This window comes from Prenolepis imparis, unplaced genomic scaffold (assembly GCF_030444845.1).
Source record: "Prenolepis imparis isolate NDT839.2.m4 unplaced genomic scaffold, iyPreImpa1.0 SCAF_5, whole genome shotgun sequence".
NCBI classification, from domain to species: domain Eukaryota; kingdom Metazoa; phylum Arthropoda; class Insecta; order Hymenoptera; family Formicidae; genus Prenolepis; species Prenolepis imparis.
Window position 1 is genome coordinate 1,981,578 of NW_028141163.1, and position 17,854 is coordinate 1,999,431.

The 17,854-nt window shown below is 36.7% G+C and overlaps 1 long non-coding RNA gene across 1 annotated transcript in view; it reads right to left on the bottom strand.

The window, feature by feature from the left end:
* The window catches only part of LOC145936743 (uncharacterized), a 212,958-nt gene extending 195,190 nt beyond the window's left edge, over nucleotides 1–17,768 (bottom strand). Inside the window, exons 1-3 of the long non-coding RNA XR_014425435.1 lie at nucleotides 17,397–17,768; nucleotides 14,627–14,891; nucleotides 14,437–14,489 (exon numbers count right to left, since the gene is read on the bottom strand). This is a non-coding gene — a long non-coding RNA (uncharacterized LOC145936743). The remainder of the gene's footprint in view (nucleotides 1–14,436; nucleotides 14,490–14,626; nucleotides 14,892–17,396) is intronic.
* Nucleotides 17,769–17,854: the final 86 nt, after the last annotated feature.

Genomic DNA, 17,854 nt, shown 5'->3' on the forward strand with positions numbered 1-17,854 from the left:
ATCCGTCAACAAGTACGCAGAAATGCGTTTGTACGACTCGTCAACAATAATTAATAATTAATACGAAAGTATCTTCTCTAATTTCTACTCAAGCTACTAAAACTTTTTTTAATCGACATTAGTTTTTTTCGTTCTCTATTAATCACGTATAATTATTAATTTTTTTAATAAAAACATCTTATGCAATATACATAAAATATATGCGCATCTCATTGATTAAACTACAAAAATAGATATTTTATTTTAGTTGCATAAATTTCCAAAGTTAATAAATTATAATCTTGCAAATACTTTAACGAGAAGGAAACTACGAGCTTATTGTCACGAGTCTTTTTACGTATTTTATGTATTCGTGTCTTTGTTGCCCCAACAGACTTCGATCTTAATTTAAATGCTAAAGTCTTTTTTTTTTAATATTAAGAGGACGACTCTAGCAATATAAAATTTACAAAAGTGTCTCTTATTATCCTCGTATTAATTGACATCATGAAAATTTTTTATCTCTCAGAAGCTTCTATAATCAACAAATTAAACTAATTAGTTGATGCCTGCCTTCTTCACATTCTCACATATTTACTGCCTCTTATATCGATATACATTTTAACACAAAAACGAAAAGAGCAATAAAACAAAACACTACGTATGCAATGCAGGAATATTAAAGGTAGTTGTTACGATGAAGATGGTTTTCTTGGGAGGACAAGGTTGTGAGGGTGATGGAAACGCAAGATGTTAATGAGGTTGGAGGGTTGGCATTCCTAGCGGCCTTCAAGACTTCCAAAGATTTCTCTCTGGTGACGTCAAGATTCTGATCCTCCAAGTCCTCGTTCAATCTCGACGCGCATGCTTATTTTGAATCTAGTTCTTTTCAAACGTCTATGTGTGAATAATTTTTTAAAAATATTACCATTATAAAATCGCAAAAAGTAAAGCATTATCAATTTCGTTTAAATCGTATATCAGAATCCTCTTATTTTAACAATATCGCGGGTAAGAACTAAACTGGAAGAAACATTTAGAAAAACGCGTTCGTAAATAATATTACAAAGTGATTTTAACACCATTTTCGTGGTTGAAATCACGTACTTTCATTTTTCCTCTTTTTTTCGAGGCACAATAGTGCGTGGTCGCTTACCCCTCGTGCTCTTAAATTATTGTTGCTCGGGGTGGAGCATACAGCAAGGGCGTATCATCCAACAGATATGATAACCCCAAGCTAGGGGTTGGTTCGATCCAACGGACCAATAACACACTACACGGCAGTCCCATTCATAACCGAATATCATAAAGTACCGCCCATTAAAGAAGAAAATTCTCTTGTGCACTATTGCGCGAAATTGCGCATTGTTCGTATATATTAAATTTATGACGCTATATTTATATGTACAAATATGAAAGAAGTTTTTTATTAGAATTTTTTCATTAATTTTAATTAATTCAATTTGCTTATTTTAATTTGGTATACCAATATATTAAAGATATTTTTTTAACGTCAACAAGCATAAGAAATATTTATATTATATATGTAAATGCAAATAAAAACAACCACATATTTAAATAGTTTAAAAATAAACTTGTAACAAAAACAATAGTTTTATTTAATCTCCATTATTTTCAACGAGATTTTGTTCCGCAAAAAGAAAAGAAAAAGAATACGCCCAATCGGTGCACGGTTCTCCGTATTATAATTTTCTAAGAGTTCAAGAAGATTGCAAATGTCAAGTACACCGAGTGCTTAAGACGTTTGAGCAGCAATGAGGGGGTGAATTGCGGTGAAAACGTTAGGTCGAAGCAAAGGGGGTATTCGTGAGGAAAGTGGGGAGAGGCGGCGCGGTGAGGGGGTTAAACCAAGAGATAGAGGGTTGCTGTCACAACCACACCAGCCGTTACTTCTGCTCCGGTAAATTCTGCGCTCGCTGGAACATCGGATGATGTTCCGTCCGTTCGTCTGCCTGCGATCGGTTTCTCTGATTCTTCAACGAACGCTTTATTTTCTTTTTTCTTTTCGTCGCCGAGTCATTGCACGAATGACGCTTTTCGTAAATGGCGATACATTCAATGAAAATCGAAAATACGAAATGCAATAATTATTCGTACATAATGCATGTGGAAATAATTTTATAATTTTTTATTTCTATTTTTACATGTATTATTAATACATAATAATTTATGTATTAATAATGCATGCATTTTTATTTTTATTTCCACATGTATTATTAATACATAATGTGTATATAACAATAAAACAATAATCTCATATATAAACAGTTAGAAGAATAAATGTCTACGATTACAACAGTTTTAAGTATTGTTTATCCTAATAAAATAGAGTATAAATAGAAAAGTAATATGTACGAGACATTGAAGCGAAAAAATCCACGCGTGTGTGTAAGCACGATTAGATATAATATTATGATTGGGCGCGTCGGATCTTCCGTGCCGCGAGCAGAAAAAACATCCGGGACCGAGAAAGGAGGAGCAGACGGAGCGCGGAAATTGCGGTGCGATCTGTTTCAACCTTGAATATCGGCCCCGCATCGCGTCGTCGCCCACGAGAGCATTCAGCCGCATCCCGCGGCGCGGAATATCGCTCGTTTAAAAAGGGAAGCGCCGTCAAGCGCGCAAGAGAGAGCTTTTTCCTCCTCCCATATACGGCGCATCAATTTATACGTAGCGTTGAGAAATCAAGCGAAGGAAGCCCACCCCAAACGCGCGCGTTGCGCCACGCCACCGCGTTCTCCCGGTAAGCGACCCCCCGATGCCGCCGATAGGGATGAAACTCCGAGGGGTGGAAGCTTTGCTTTATACTTATACGAGTTTGGGCTTTCGTGATGTATTCCGAGACAAGGAGCACGAGATGCGTTTAGATCGCGGAACGGAGAGAGACGGAAGATACGCGGGTACATTGGTAGGAAATGGCAAAGCGATGGTAGGGAAAGCAAGGGCTAGGGGCTAGGGGTGGGATAGATATCAAACCGCGATTGCCATTTTTACTCTCTCGCAATCCGGCACGCATGGATCTCTCGCCCCTTTGCCGATTCATTCAACGGCGATTTTAATACATATCGACCATCGAGAGAGAACCACTTACGCTGGAGAGAAAAAAAGAACAATGATAAGCAACGATAAGAGGGTGAGAGTGACGAGAATCTTTTTTAACGATATTCTCTCATTTTTACCCCCCTGAGACAGTTATTATTTACCTAATAATATTTCGCACGTTGCACATGAAGATCTCAAATTGATTATCGATATACAAGGAAAGGGGGGCTATGTCGATGAAACGGAATGATCGCGCGGAAACTTTCCCTCTTTCATGTCTCGTTCGCTCTTATCGCGAGGATAACTCACTCCTACCGCTTTGCATGCAGCGCTTCACTGATGCAGCTTTCGATTAAAAAGGGTGTGCTTAGGTATCCTGTATATTTGTATATTACAATATATTATGTTAGAGACCAATAGTCGCTTGATACATTTCGTGCAAAATTTTGTCAATTTTTTAATAATTTTTATAAATATATTAAATATTTATAAATGATACCCACACAACTTAATGCGTGATAACGTTTATATAGAATATCCACTTAAAAAAGGGAGAAAGAAATAAAAATTCCTGTTAAAAAATATTACCTTCGCGTCGGCACGAAAATAATCTGGTCGGATACGCGATATGCGATATCGTTCAGCAAATATTTCGATAAATCAGCGCGGTCGCGGCGAAAAGCGGCGGCGGCGTAGTAGCAAGGTATACAACACATATCTTAACGTCGTATAAATCTCCGACTGGAAAATTACACCAATGCGAGATAGACGGAGAGATCGCGAAAGAAAGGATGAGAAGGAAAGTTTGCGTCGAAGGTGGGCGAGAAGCGGAAGCGAGAGGAAAGGATGAAGAGGGGGAGAGGGATAGAAAACGCGAGAGACTCCCCTCTCGATCGGTAAAGGTGAGGTGGCTCGGAGAGTAGAGGGCGAGGCGAGGCTCGAAGATCCCGGGTTGGGGTAAAGCGTATACTTCCCCTCTCCTTCTCTTCATCCGCTCACCCTCGCTGTTGCCGCCTTCTCCTCTATACCAATACCTCCGTCACCATCACCACCAACGCTATCCCAAATTCAGTAGTAGTAGCAATAACAGCGACAGCACCAGCAGCACCAGCAGCAGCAGCCAGCAGCAGTAGCAGTAGCAGCAGCAGCGCCGACGGCGGTGGCAATAGAACGCAGTAGCAACAGCCAACGAAGGCGGTGGCGGTGGCGGTGGTGGCGACGGCGACGGCGGCGGTGGTAGCAGCAGCAGCAGCAGCAGCTTTCCCCACTTCAGAAGAAAAGCACTTTCATAAATCTGCCAGCAGATATATGTGCGCACAATTTCCGAGATCCGGCCATTAAAGAGCCGCTCCTCGGCTATACCTCCCCCAGCCCTCACCCCACTCCACTTCTGCCTCTTCTATCGCCCTGAACCAACCGGTCCACCCTCCTTCTCTCTTCCTCCGCCGTCACCCTCCCCCGCCCTCAGCCGCCGAAGCGTCGTGGATATAATGCGGCCGGGAGCCTGAAAGTAATTCTCTCCGTGGTTATATCTTGATCTCATCCCCACTCCGTCACCACCTTCCTCGCCGCTTCCTCCTTTTCCGCGCTCGGAGCCACCCTCAGAGAGAAACCCTCGAAACCATTGCTATGAAGAATAAACGGCTAAGCAATGCCAGAGCGAGCCCGCGATCACCCTTCTCTCTCGCCCCCTCGTTCTTCTTTGCCCACCGTTCCGCTCCTTTCCACCTGAACCTTCCCCGGCTCTCCCCCCCCCCCGAGAGTCGAAAACTCAACGCGTTTAGATAACGTACTGAAATGCCTCACGGCACACTCCGCCGCCTATACCACCCCCTTCTTACCCCCTTCGCGCCTTCATTTCCACCTCCGTGCGCCACGTGGAATTTACCCTTTTCTCGACATTCACGCAGCACGACGGAGCGGGGAGGAATAGGGACGCACGGGATGAGTATGCCCCGGATATCCCGCGGCGCGGAGTAACACGCTGTAAACAGTTTACTTCTAAATCGGCGAGTTTGCTATATATTTTCAGATAGGGGCTGACTTATGCCCGCCGACGCCCCTGGTAAGCGTCGACCGTTTTTAAAGATTTATCTCGGCGCAATACGCCGACACGAGGGGCTGCGCCACTGCACCGAGCCACAAGCTTTATCCGTTGGAAATGTTCTTTCAGAAAAGTTTCGCGAGAGCTGGTTTACGGCTTTTATTAAGCTTTATTGTTGTTGAAAAAAAAGTAATATATATAAATATTATCTTGATTTCTTTCATTAACTGTTATTTTGAGAATAAGAAATATTATAAGAATATATATATAATATAAAAATAGAAATAATCTCTATAACTATTTGTTTAGCATTTTTTATTCTTTATTTAAATAGATAATTAAAAAGTGTATATATATTAATTATTTCGCCCGTGTCTGATTGCATAAAAAAGCGAAAATAATTATAATATATGTATATGATATTATTAAGTTTAATTAACCTTTTCTGAAAAAGGAATATATTATTTATCTCTCTGAATTCTTCTCTATTCTTAACAACTCTGATATCCGCTTACGCTTAAGATAAAATATTTTTTATATATCATTTTATACTTTATAACTTTTTAGTATTTTTTTAAGTAAATACAGATATAATTTATATAGATTTATATAGATTAAAAAAGGAATAGAATAAAATTTCAAATTTTTACGGTAAAAAAACTTTTTAAAATAATAGAAAGCATATTCCGATTAAAAATAATATACACATTTATAATTAATGTCAAACCTCACTAATTTAAGATCCAAATCATGCAGAATAGAGACAAATGCAAAATGTAATAAAATCTATCACAATGATAAGACCATTCCTCGTTATTCGTCAAATAGAATATAATCTATAAAATCGGTAAAAGAATAATGAATGCAGAAAGGAGAGAGCTTAAGGATCAAGGCATATAGAAAAGAAGCGAAATTACTATCGACTTCCGGTAACAATAAAATTTGATAAAGAAGGAGAAAGTTTGCACTCTCGGCTCTCGTTCTTAGTATAGCGATGGAACTTCCGGGCGTAGCAAAATAGAAGAAGAGGGTGAGAGTGGAAAAGGAGAACGCGCTTCTATAAACGCAGCGAGACACCCCCCGTTACCTCTAGTCACAACTTTCAACACAGAAAGACAGAACTTTAATCAGACCCAAATCATGTTATTTGTCATAAGATTCATCACAATAGCACAAGATGGATCAATGGTATGTTTGTACTACTTTAGAAGTCTAATATAAATGTTGAATGTATTAAATTGCATGTAGGACATTTTAAGAAACGGAAAGTATAAAGAGAATATGTTGATATTGAGTTATTTATGTTGTAAATAAATCTTGTAAATAAATGACATATATTAATTAGCATAAAATATTCTTTTGTAAATTATTAAAATCACTTATACTTTAATTTATATCATGATTAATTATGAGTATTATTTTTTTTTTATTCAATATATACGAAATTTACTCTAAAATATATATAATTTTGTAAAAAATAATTCCCAGTATATATATTTTTAACATTAAACTGAAATAACATTTTGCAATATTGCAAAGCATTTATAAATCTTAAATATAAATAGCTTGATTAATTAAGATGTTATAAAGTAATAAAAACAATATTTTGTATGCCTTTTTCTGAAGTGTGAATATTTCTTTTTCCGTTCGACATCGCATCTAATCATATAACATTTCTCAAAATCGGGCAACGTTTGTCGTTGCTTGCAAGTCATTTAAACCTTGAAGAGACGCTCGAAACTAAATAGAACTGACCCCAAAGTGCTAAGGACTATCCATGGGTGGGTAAATATCACTTCGCCGCATACGACTCTCACCTGTTTCGTCGTCTGATCTCGGAATCTAATTCAAGGGAATTCGGGGGTAGTAAAGGAATGGAGAAATGCGAAAATGACGGAAGTGAGAAAGAAAGAATGAAAGCGAGGGAAGAATAAAACGAGAGGAATATAGTTAGAAAGTAAAGTGAGAGAGAGGGGGGGAGAGGGGGAGAGAGAGAGAGAGAGAGAGATGAGGAGAAGGTGAAATACATCAAGATTGCATCCCCACTCAACATCGCGGAGGACGGGAGAGGACGTTCTCCCCTTCTCGTGGTCGCTGCAGGGGAACGCGAGGGAGATTGTAGGTGGATGAGGAGGTAAAGGACGACAGGGAGGGTGGGTGACGGTGGTGGTTGTGGCTGAATTCAACGGGGTGTACCGTCTCTGTTGCCAGCCCCGCCCGTCATATTCCGCGAGGGCCAATCCCGCGAGCTCTTTTTATTAGATCCATAAATCCATCATATCGGTCTCACCCCATGGACCGTACGCCCTCGCGTACTCATTGGTCGGCATTATGATCTCGCATCTACGAGATCGCGGAGGGTTTATGGTGATGCGCGCGATCCGCATCCGTCGCGTCTTTTGGCGCATTGCGGACTTTTCTTCACTCCGCCTTGTTATTAATATTGAATTTTTCCGCGAAAAGAGAGAACGACGGAGAACGGCCGAGAAGGCCGAGAGGCACCCTTCGAGAGATGCGCCAAGAACTTGCTCGCGGTGGTGTTCGCGGAGGAGTGGTACGCTCGCTCTCGTGTATAGGTGGGCTCTCAAAAGGGCATTCTAGGGTTGCTGGTGGGGAACGGGAGATGCGCGCGCAAATCTTCCGAGCCTGCCTGCAGACCACTGTCCACTCTTCGCCATCCGACGTTCTTTCCTCATCGTGCACCCTACGTTCCGGCGGGGCTGACGAGACGTTTCTCCCGGAGGGATCGGAAATTTGCTCGGTAATGCGACCAACACTACGACGCGGGAGTCTTTAACGCGAGACTTGGAATATGTTATGGAATTTTTCAAAGAAAGAATGCTAACTCTAAAAAAAAATTTAACCAGATTTAGACGAGATGTATTTATATCAATAAAGATAAGTCGAGCTTGTCCGTGAGCTTCTTTGCTATTTCGGGAGAAAGTTTGTTCAAAGATAAGAAAATTAATTATGAAAACGAGTACGCGAGACAGATATAGTTGGCAAGATAAATTCATAATTCGAGCATGATCGCGTTGTGTAAGCAGGGGTCTCCGCTCCCAGAGAGCTAGTTCTCTTGTCCCCAAGGAGGGCTGCAAGATCGAAAGAAACCGACGATGAGCGGAAAGCGCAGGAGGAGCGGGGAAGACTCGAAGACCATCAGACTGCTTGACGGACGCGAGGATCAATATCCTCCGATACCATACTCCGAAAGCTATATACGAACCCATTTCCACCGCCAATAAAACGCCATACCTACGTGTATTGCGCTATTCGGGCGATTCTCTTCCTGGCCTCCTATTGGCCGTAAAACACTGGTCGGCTGAAAGGTTGAATTTTATCGCGGGGAAAGAAATATCGATGTAAAGGAGAGCAACTCAGGGTGGTGTACGGTATGTACGTATATACAAACGGTCGCGATGCCTGTTGTGCATTACGGTAAATGTGTCGGTTAGAAACGCTTCGCGTTCTCCATGATTTCGAAATGAGAAAACGCGTGGCACAACGAATGTTTATAATTTTAAAAAGTATTCGCTTCCAAGAATTAAAATAAAGCTTGCCAGAACACTTGTCAGTCCATAAATTTAATTTGTATAATCAATATTTTAAAAATATAGTAAATGAAAAAAATATTTATGTCTTTAGTTAGCTAATATTTAATATTTAATATTCGATAATAAGTTTATAAGATATTAAGTTCAAATTTATTGCCAAATATAAAATTAGAAGAGCGGTAATATTTGATGGAAAATCGAAATAATATAGAGTGTGATGAACAATCAAAAAATATTGAAATATGAAAAATGAAAATGTATAACGCTATCGATAAAATTTTTGTATAATCATGTTTGAATTGCTATATCAAATATATAGAAAAGACAGTATAATGCCTAATCATCTCTCTATTCTGTCTTTCTTAAAATATCCATCAATCTAGTTTCAATCATGTATACACTTATATATTCCGCAAATGGAATGCCGAGATAAGAGAATCTCGCATGAATATAGATAAGACGCGCTCGTGCGATCCCATTGGGAGATTCGCGGCTCCAATCATAACGCGTACCGATATCACGTAACGCTATGATATGACATTATCATAACGCGGGCGGTTTATTATTGGTCGCGAGTGCGCCCTACTCTATGCTTCTCTCCCCTTTGCTCCTTCCTTTCTTCCGTTCTTCCAGCCACCCCCGTGTTCTGTGCCTCGACGCATACGTTTCTCGGTGAGGTGGGGCACGAAGCAGAGCCCCCCTATTCACTACCCCTCTGCCGCCAACTGCCGCTTCCCCTTCTAGTCCCAACTGCTCTGCCGCCATCTCCCCGCCGTCCCAGCCACCCTCCACCCCCGCCCGAATTATGAGGATCAATACACGAGGAAGCTTGCAAGGGCAGCGCCGACGCTACTCGTTTGTCGACCTTCTTCGAGCGTGGACCTTCTTCGTCTCGCTGGACATCCGTACGCATCGCGATCGTCGATCACCTCGCGCGCACCATCGGTCATCGTTTCGCATTCTAAAATTGTGTCCCTTTTCACGCACGCATGCATAAATAACGGCCTTCTTTTAGCGCGCAGTACTGTAATCGTATTCTAATTATTTTTGTCACATTTTCTCCCCTTTAATTAGAATTTATAAAATAATATAAAAAATTATAAAATAAATTTGTCATAAATAAGATGTAAAAAAATCTCTGTTTAAAAGCTCTTCAATCATATTTGTTTTCAACCATCTTATTTCTCTCGTCGAACATTTGTACGAGTGACGGCGTTGGCTTTACAAAAACTTCCTCGCACAACCGACAATCTTTTATTCCAACATCCTATCTTTTCATATACACACAAAAACACACACACAGAATAATTGTATGCTTTTGTTTAATATATAATGCTATAATCATATTGATTTTGATTTCTTATTATGTGTTCTTTCCTTTAGAAATATGTAGCTATTTGGTAAAAAAAAACGAGAAAAAAAATTTAATTTGTTAAACAAAAAGAGAAAGAAAGAGAGAAAGATGAAAAAGTGTGATTAAAACTTTTTTGAGGACACAAAGCACATATGCCTATCTAAACTTTATTATTATTCTCATTTACATATGTTGCATGATATAAATATCAAATTCACGTTTAAATTTTTTCTTTCTTTTTTTTTTTTTGCTTTTAATCTATTCGTATAGAACAATTTACACAATATTTCTATACATAAAAATCTCGATGTAACTCTCGAATTGTATAACATAGCAATTACTACTTTCAATCGAAAGTGATAATGATGATCAATTGTTCACAAGTATCTGATACCTGATATTTTGACGTATAAATTGTTTTAATTGGTTTAGCAATTAGATCGGTGCAAGCAATACAAACGCATGCGCGTACGTAAGCACACATAATTTTTCAGACATTTACATTAAATATACGAAAATCCCATTTTATACTCTCTAAAAAAGTTTTTAAGATATTGCCCATTTTTTTTTAATAAATATATAAGCATTAATCATAAAAATCGTAAAAATGCAATTAATTTCTTTTCATTAAATTATCAACATTTGTTTTGGAAAAAACATTAAAATAATAAAAAAAGAAATAAATATTAATGTCTGTTATATCGATATCTATATCATTATATATATATACCTATATATACAACATGTATTGCTTCTAGAGAATTATTTTTCAATCAAATATTTCTTGCTCAAATTAAGGTTTATCTATTTTAAAATAATTGGAGAAAATTTAAAATAAAAAGTCATTAAACTCTTTCTTCTCAGAAGAAGGAAATATAGATGATTACTTAAAATTATTTTTTCTTTAATTAAATTGAAGGACTTAAATAGAATTTTAAGTTCTATAAAATTAATATTTAAAAATAATATTTATATGCAATCTCACTTCTCTTTTCTTATAGGCTTGAATTCTGATTTTAATTTTATGTGGCTCCCTTTCTCTCTCTGTATTACGATATTGTTAAATATTAATTATAAAGACACTACTAAAAATTCGAAAAATTGTCATTAATAATAATCTCTCCCCTGCATTTTTAAATTTCAATACAGATAATGTCATAAAGAAAAATACACAATTTAAAATTTCCTTTCCGTTTTAGTAAAGTTCATCATATAAAATGCCTATGAAAATTCCTATGTATGACAACAGTAAAAGAGAATCAGATACACAAATTCGACACGAAGCACCCGCATGGTCTCATACGTGCATGGCTAGCATTATATCGCAGAACAATCGATACATACCGTCAGCACACGACAGAGCTCGAATTCCCGGCCCCTGTTGGCCGAACTAAGCCAACCGACCCCGCACTACCGCCATTCAACGACCACAAACTGCCTAGTTCTCCATCCGCGTGTCACTTTGCATATCTTACAATGCAACGATCATAATCTCAAAACTCTTTAAGCCACCCGTCTATACACATCTCGTAAAATTTTCGAAAATATCTTGATTTCTCACAGAGAGAGTTTTCTCTTAGAATTTACCCTGAAAATCATGGTAATCGTGGGACAATATGGTATGGAAAGAATTTTATAAGAATTTCTCTGATTAATATTTATCACAATAAAAATAATATCTATCACAATAAAATATAAAATATGTTTGATTAATTTTACTATACAATTTAGTAAAATTAATCAAACATTTTATATTTTATTGTGATAGATATTATTTTTTATTGTGATAAATATTAATCAGAGAAATTCTCATAAAATTCTTTTTATTGTCCCACGATTACCATAATTTTCAGGGTAAATTTTAAGAGAAAATTCTCTCAGTGTATACTTTTAAGGATCGCTCTTTATCGAAGTTCCTTCCTATTTATATAAATACGATTTTATATATTTATTTATATTAATTATAAAATACACATCATATTTATATATATATGATAAAATTGCATCAATCATAATAATTGTTTAAACAATTTTTCTTTTCTTTTTCTCTCTCTTTTCTCTTTCTATTTCTTATCTCCTCTCTTTTTTCTCTTTCTCTCTCTTTCTCAGTTATATATGTATAGGTACATATATAACTAACTGAGAGAAAAATTAAAGAGATAAGAGATAAAAAAATAGAAAGAGTAAAGGAAGAAAAAAAGAGAAAAATTGTTACAATGTATATATATTTCTCTATGTATATATTTTACCGAACGTTTAAGAATAAAGTTGGACTATTGTATCACCCTATATTATTTAACATATTCTCGTTAACTCTAATATATATTTTATTAAGCACATAATATATATGCTCTAATGCATATACAAAATAATTAACGGGAACATCTCGGTTCCGAGCGTTTTATTCGTTACTATACTCCGTATAGTATATTCAGTTAAATGCGACGATCACATCCTAACTTGGAGATGTCGCAAAGAAAGCGTCTTTCCATAGGTATAACGTTTGGAAAGTGCGGTGGTCCGTCAGTCGGACGAATGGGCGTAAGTGTTCGCCGATGATAGTAGAGGGTAGTGGAGAAAACGGGTAGAAACCGTCCGCGGGAAAAAAAGGAGAAAAGGGAGTGAATTTTTTATCGGTAAAAACTCCATTAGAGAGAGAGAAGCGACGGTATTTGTTATTGGTCATCCTCGGGGCGAAGATGGAAGGGTAGCTAGCTAGATAGGTAGGGTAGAGGGCCTTGTCCGGCGCAGAGATATCCATCGATCTGAAGGACGGTAGATCCGCCACCGTCCTCGATTCTTCCCCCTTCTTACATTCTATATCCTAGGGAGGATTCTCCTCCCTTTAGCCACCGTCGACTCCTATGAGAGTGAAACGAAGAGAAAAAGGGTGAAAGAGAGAGAGAGAGAGGGATAAAGAGAGAGATCGAGACGTTCGCGCCCCTTTCTACTACGGGAACTCTACGTACGCAGGCAAGCATCTACAATGTTCCTTTGGCGCGGGTGGTATCAAAGAAATCAATTACCCAGCAACACACACGCGAGTCCTGCACCCGATCTCCACACGGTCCACCCAACCCCCTAGTCCGTTCTCCACTCTTCCCCACTACAGAAGCAGTACCGAGCACTCACGCCCTCTCCAGGCGTCCATCTTTTCTGGAGTGCCACCCCCCTGTGCGTCTCACATATTTATTTTATACTGCCCGCGCCTTGTACGACCGTTCCAGAGCCCCAGGATGGAATTCTTTATCAAGTCGCTCTCCCAACGCGGTACTTCCGTCTATTGCTTCGGCCGAACGCGTTCTCGATTGAATCGAAGCGATATCGAACGTCATTTTCGCGAAATCTACGTGCTAGTTTTGATTTCACGAGCCAAATCATGATTTACGCGTTACAATTTGCCCGGTTTAAAATATCTATCATGTTGATATGATAAAAAAATTGTATACCCTTTTTTTGGGGGAAAAAAAAAAAATTAAATAACAAAATATATATATTTTTTATTTCGTTCAATTTAATTGCCAACGTCACGATGCATCGTTTTATGAAACAAATCAAATCGATAGAACTCGTTTATTAAATTGCGTACTTGCAGCAGAATCTCAGAGGGGCAATACATGGTATTAATCTATACTAAAAATGGTCCTTTGCAGTAAAGCGTCGCCTCCGAGAGACAGGCTTGGAATCAAATGGATTGCGAATGGATGGAGAACAGTGAGATGTAAGAGCGAACGAGAGGAGACAATGATAGTAACGGTGTAAGAGGAAAGAAAGAGAGAAAGAGAGAAAGAGACAAAGAAAGAATGAGAGAAAGAGAGAGAGAAGATGGTGGCAGACAACAAAAAAGAGAAGGAAGAGAGACCCGGAGAAAAAGAAAGCCTCAATGTGGCGTGGGAGGATAGAGGACGGCCATCGGAATAGCCTCAACTGGACAGCACGTGGACGACTGGACTACCTACTTTTATATCGTTCGGGAAATAATGGGATTCCCATCATGAAGTGGATTTCCCTTGGGACCCAGTGGACATCGATGCACCCGTCAAGAGATCCAACGCCATCCGACGCCCGTATCCTCTATCGGTTTCCTACACCCCCGACGTTCATCATTCGTGCCCTCCCGTACTCATTCACCTGTTCGGAGTTTCCCTCGCCCCGCGTTACACTTCGTTGCATTAGAAAAATGATCGGAGTTCAAAGAACCAGACGCGTTGTTATCCCAATTAATTTCGTCGGATTTTTTTTCGTATAATAATAAATCTTTTTTTTTTAATTATAAATCTTTGTTTTATTATTCTAAAAGTCTTATTTTTTTATTATTATTTTATTATTTTGTTTATTCTGATTCATATATATATTATTACTAAAATTCGAACGTGAATTCGAACGACAACGAATAATAAACCGCTACAGAAATGTTATAAAATAAACAATTTTTCACTCACCGATACTGCAATAGCGCGTGCAATAATGGAGTTGTAGTACACAGCACATTCATCTGAAAACAAAATATTCAAATTATGTATATACATGTGTGTGTGTATACAGGGTGTTATAAAAGTCTGGAAACGATTGAATATGTTATAAACAATGCAGTTTAGAAAAAAAATGTTTTTAAAAAATGTTTTTGCATACCTTACAGTTGCCCCGCTGTCGCCCGATGCCTCCCCGGGCCTCCTCCTCCTCTCTTGGTAGCACTCACGACACTCGCGAAAACACGAATAATTACGATCGCCCGACACTTTACACGGCACTCCCGACACGCAAAACTTTATACGACACTCCCGACGCGACGCGTGAATCGCACGCGTACGTAGCATAAAGCGAAAAAACGATGCGAAAACTATAATCGGCACTCGAGAATCTCACAAACTCGCGCGAAGCTTATCAGCAATGCTACCTGTAACAAATAAAATACACACATATATTAGAGCAATCTTATTATTTCGCATTATACATACATGATATAAATATGTAAATAGAATTAAAGATGAATATATTTTCGTCGCTTTAATGACCCGAACTATTTGTTTAAACTATTAAGAACTCTAGAACTATTGAAAATAAAGCCAAACTTCTTATATATTTATGAGTTTCCACGAAATCAGACGCCAGCTTCATCACACACACGAATAATAACGAAACTATAAACTACACTGAGAGAATTTTCTCTTAGAATTTACCCTGAAAATCATGGTAATCGTGGGCTTAATATATGGTATAAAAAGAATTTTATGAGAATTTCTCTGATTAATATTTATCACAATAAAAATAATAATATCTATTACAATAAAATATTATATATGTTTGATTAATTTTACTAAACTGCATAGTAAAATTAATCAAACATATTTTATATTTTATTGTAATAGATATTATTTTTATTGTGATAAATATTAATCAAAGAAATTTACATAAAATTCTTTCCATATCATATTGTCCCACGATTACCATGATTTTCAAGGTAAATTCTAAGAGAAAATTCTCTCTGTATACCTAAATATTTTCATCCAACTAATTGTAAGTCCGAAATTATTATCATTTTTTGTGTAAAAAATCGAACTTGATTTACTTATTGATAACCAGACTATATACCGCAGTGTGACAGACTATAAACAGACTCCGAAATTATAAAATCAATATCGAATTTTGCCCGAGATGTTTAAACAATGCATAAATTCCATAGATTTTACGGAACAATTTTAATTGCAATTATTTTAAGTTTCAACGATACAATATGCATTTCTCTAATCACCTTTGTGAAAAATTTCAGTTATACATGAAATAAAATAATTAAAGTAATTATTATAATAATTAAAATAATTAAAATAATTATTTTAATATTGTATTATTATAAAGATAATTATTATATAATTTTGCAACAATGTTGCACACAAATTGAGCTTAATATAAAAGTTGAGTATTTATTTACAGAGAGATCATAATGAAAGAATCTTCCAATTCTTCCAAAAATATTTGATACCTCTGAAATTCTCATATACATATATACATATATACACAGAGAGAATTTTTTCTTATTGTTAGAATTTAGTTCTGAAAATCATGGTAATTGTGGGACAATATAGTATGGAAAGAATTTTATGAGAATTTCTCTGATTAATATTTATCACAATAAAAATAATAATATCTATCACAATCTATCACAAACAATTTACTATTAGTAAAATTAATCAAACATGTTTTATTGTGATAGATATTATTTTTTTATTGTGATAGATATTATTATTTTTTATTGTGATAAATATTAATCAGAGAAATTCTCCTAAAATTCTTTCCATATCATATTGTCCCATACGATTACCATGATTTTCAGGGTAAATTCTAAGAAAATTCTCTCAGTGTATATATATATATATATATATTAATATATAGAGCTTTACATATATATTAATGTACAGAGCTTTTATAGCATGTATGTGTACCAAATATAATTCATAAAAAAGAGTTTCTATAATTAAAATACACAGAATCATTATCATAGGCACTAGTGCCATCTAACCATAATATTGTATCATAAAAGACGATTATAGAACACATTGTATATCGATAAAAACGTTTTAAGAAAGAGAAGAGTTATCTATCGCAACATTTAAAAATCTTTACTAAATACTTTACAAATAAATCTGTTGTGATAAATACTTAATCAATTTTTGCAATAAAATCAAATGCTTTATTCTTGGATAATTTATCGATTAAAGAAAACTACATGACCCATGGACGATTACTAAATAAATATTTGATCACAATATATGAATAAAAAATCATATTTTTAACATAGAATATCATTGTGTATCATATATTGATTGGAATAAATTATTAAAAACCTGCAGTGAACGTTTTTAATTATCAAGTTTTCACAATTAAATATTTAAAATTTTAATTAATTTATCATTGTCATTATTTTTTGATCACATTAATGTACAATTATTCTCATAAATAAATACATAAGTTACTGTATTTCTTTTATTATCATCTATTCTATTTTCGATAAAGTACTTTTCTCTTGCTCTCTAGAAATTATACATTTGCTGATTTATTGTTATATACATATAATAATATATATAACAAAACAAAATAATTTTTTTAGTAAATAAATAATTTTTTCTCTAAATCTCAAAAATTTGAAATAAGATTTTTTGATACAAGAGGTTGCTAAAAAAAATGTATTTAATAATTTCTAGCATTTATATAAAATCTTTGAAAAATAAAAAAATAATTAAAAATTAGCATATTATAATTATGATAATTCAATGGGAAAAAAAACCGTGAAATCAGAAAGTAATGATTACTGCTTTACACATATCTATCGATTGCTATTTACATATTGCAAAAGTACATAATCGGCGCACATAATTATCAAACAACGATATGTGTACAGACATACCTGGCAATGACGACCTGGCGTTGTACTTTTGATGCGTACGGCGAGGCAAGATGCGAGGAGGATCTCGATCGGGTACATGACCGGGCAGATTACCGGAATCACGATGCTGACGGATAATAACGATTGTTCGTGACACTTAACACGCTGTGCCGAAAACGCGCGTTCACTTTACGAGACACTTTCCGGGCCGTGTGATCTTTCGCGCGCGAAGATCACTCGCGAGGAAGATGGCGATTTGAAGGAAAGCTCTGTTGCACAGAGCCGGATCGCCGGACTAATGAATATTGACGTACTCGATCGATTGTGCGCGATACCTGATAGATTACGACGAGCGCGTTCACTCTACCAAGCACTCGCGATTGTTTTTGGCACAAGATTCCCACTTTTAGACAGTAATATTCGCGGAGATAAGTGGAGCGGAGGAAAAAGCGACGCGACGTGTATCGTGACTGACCGCG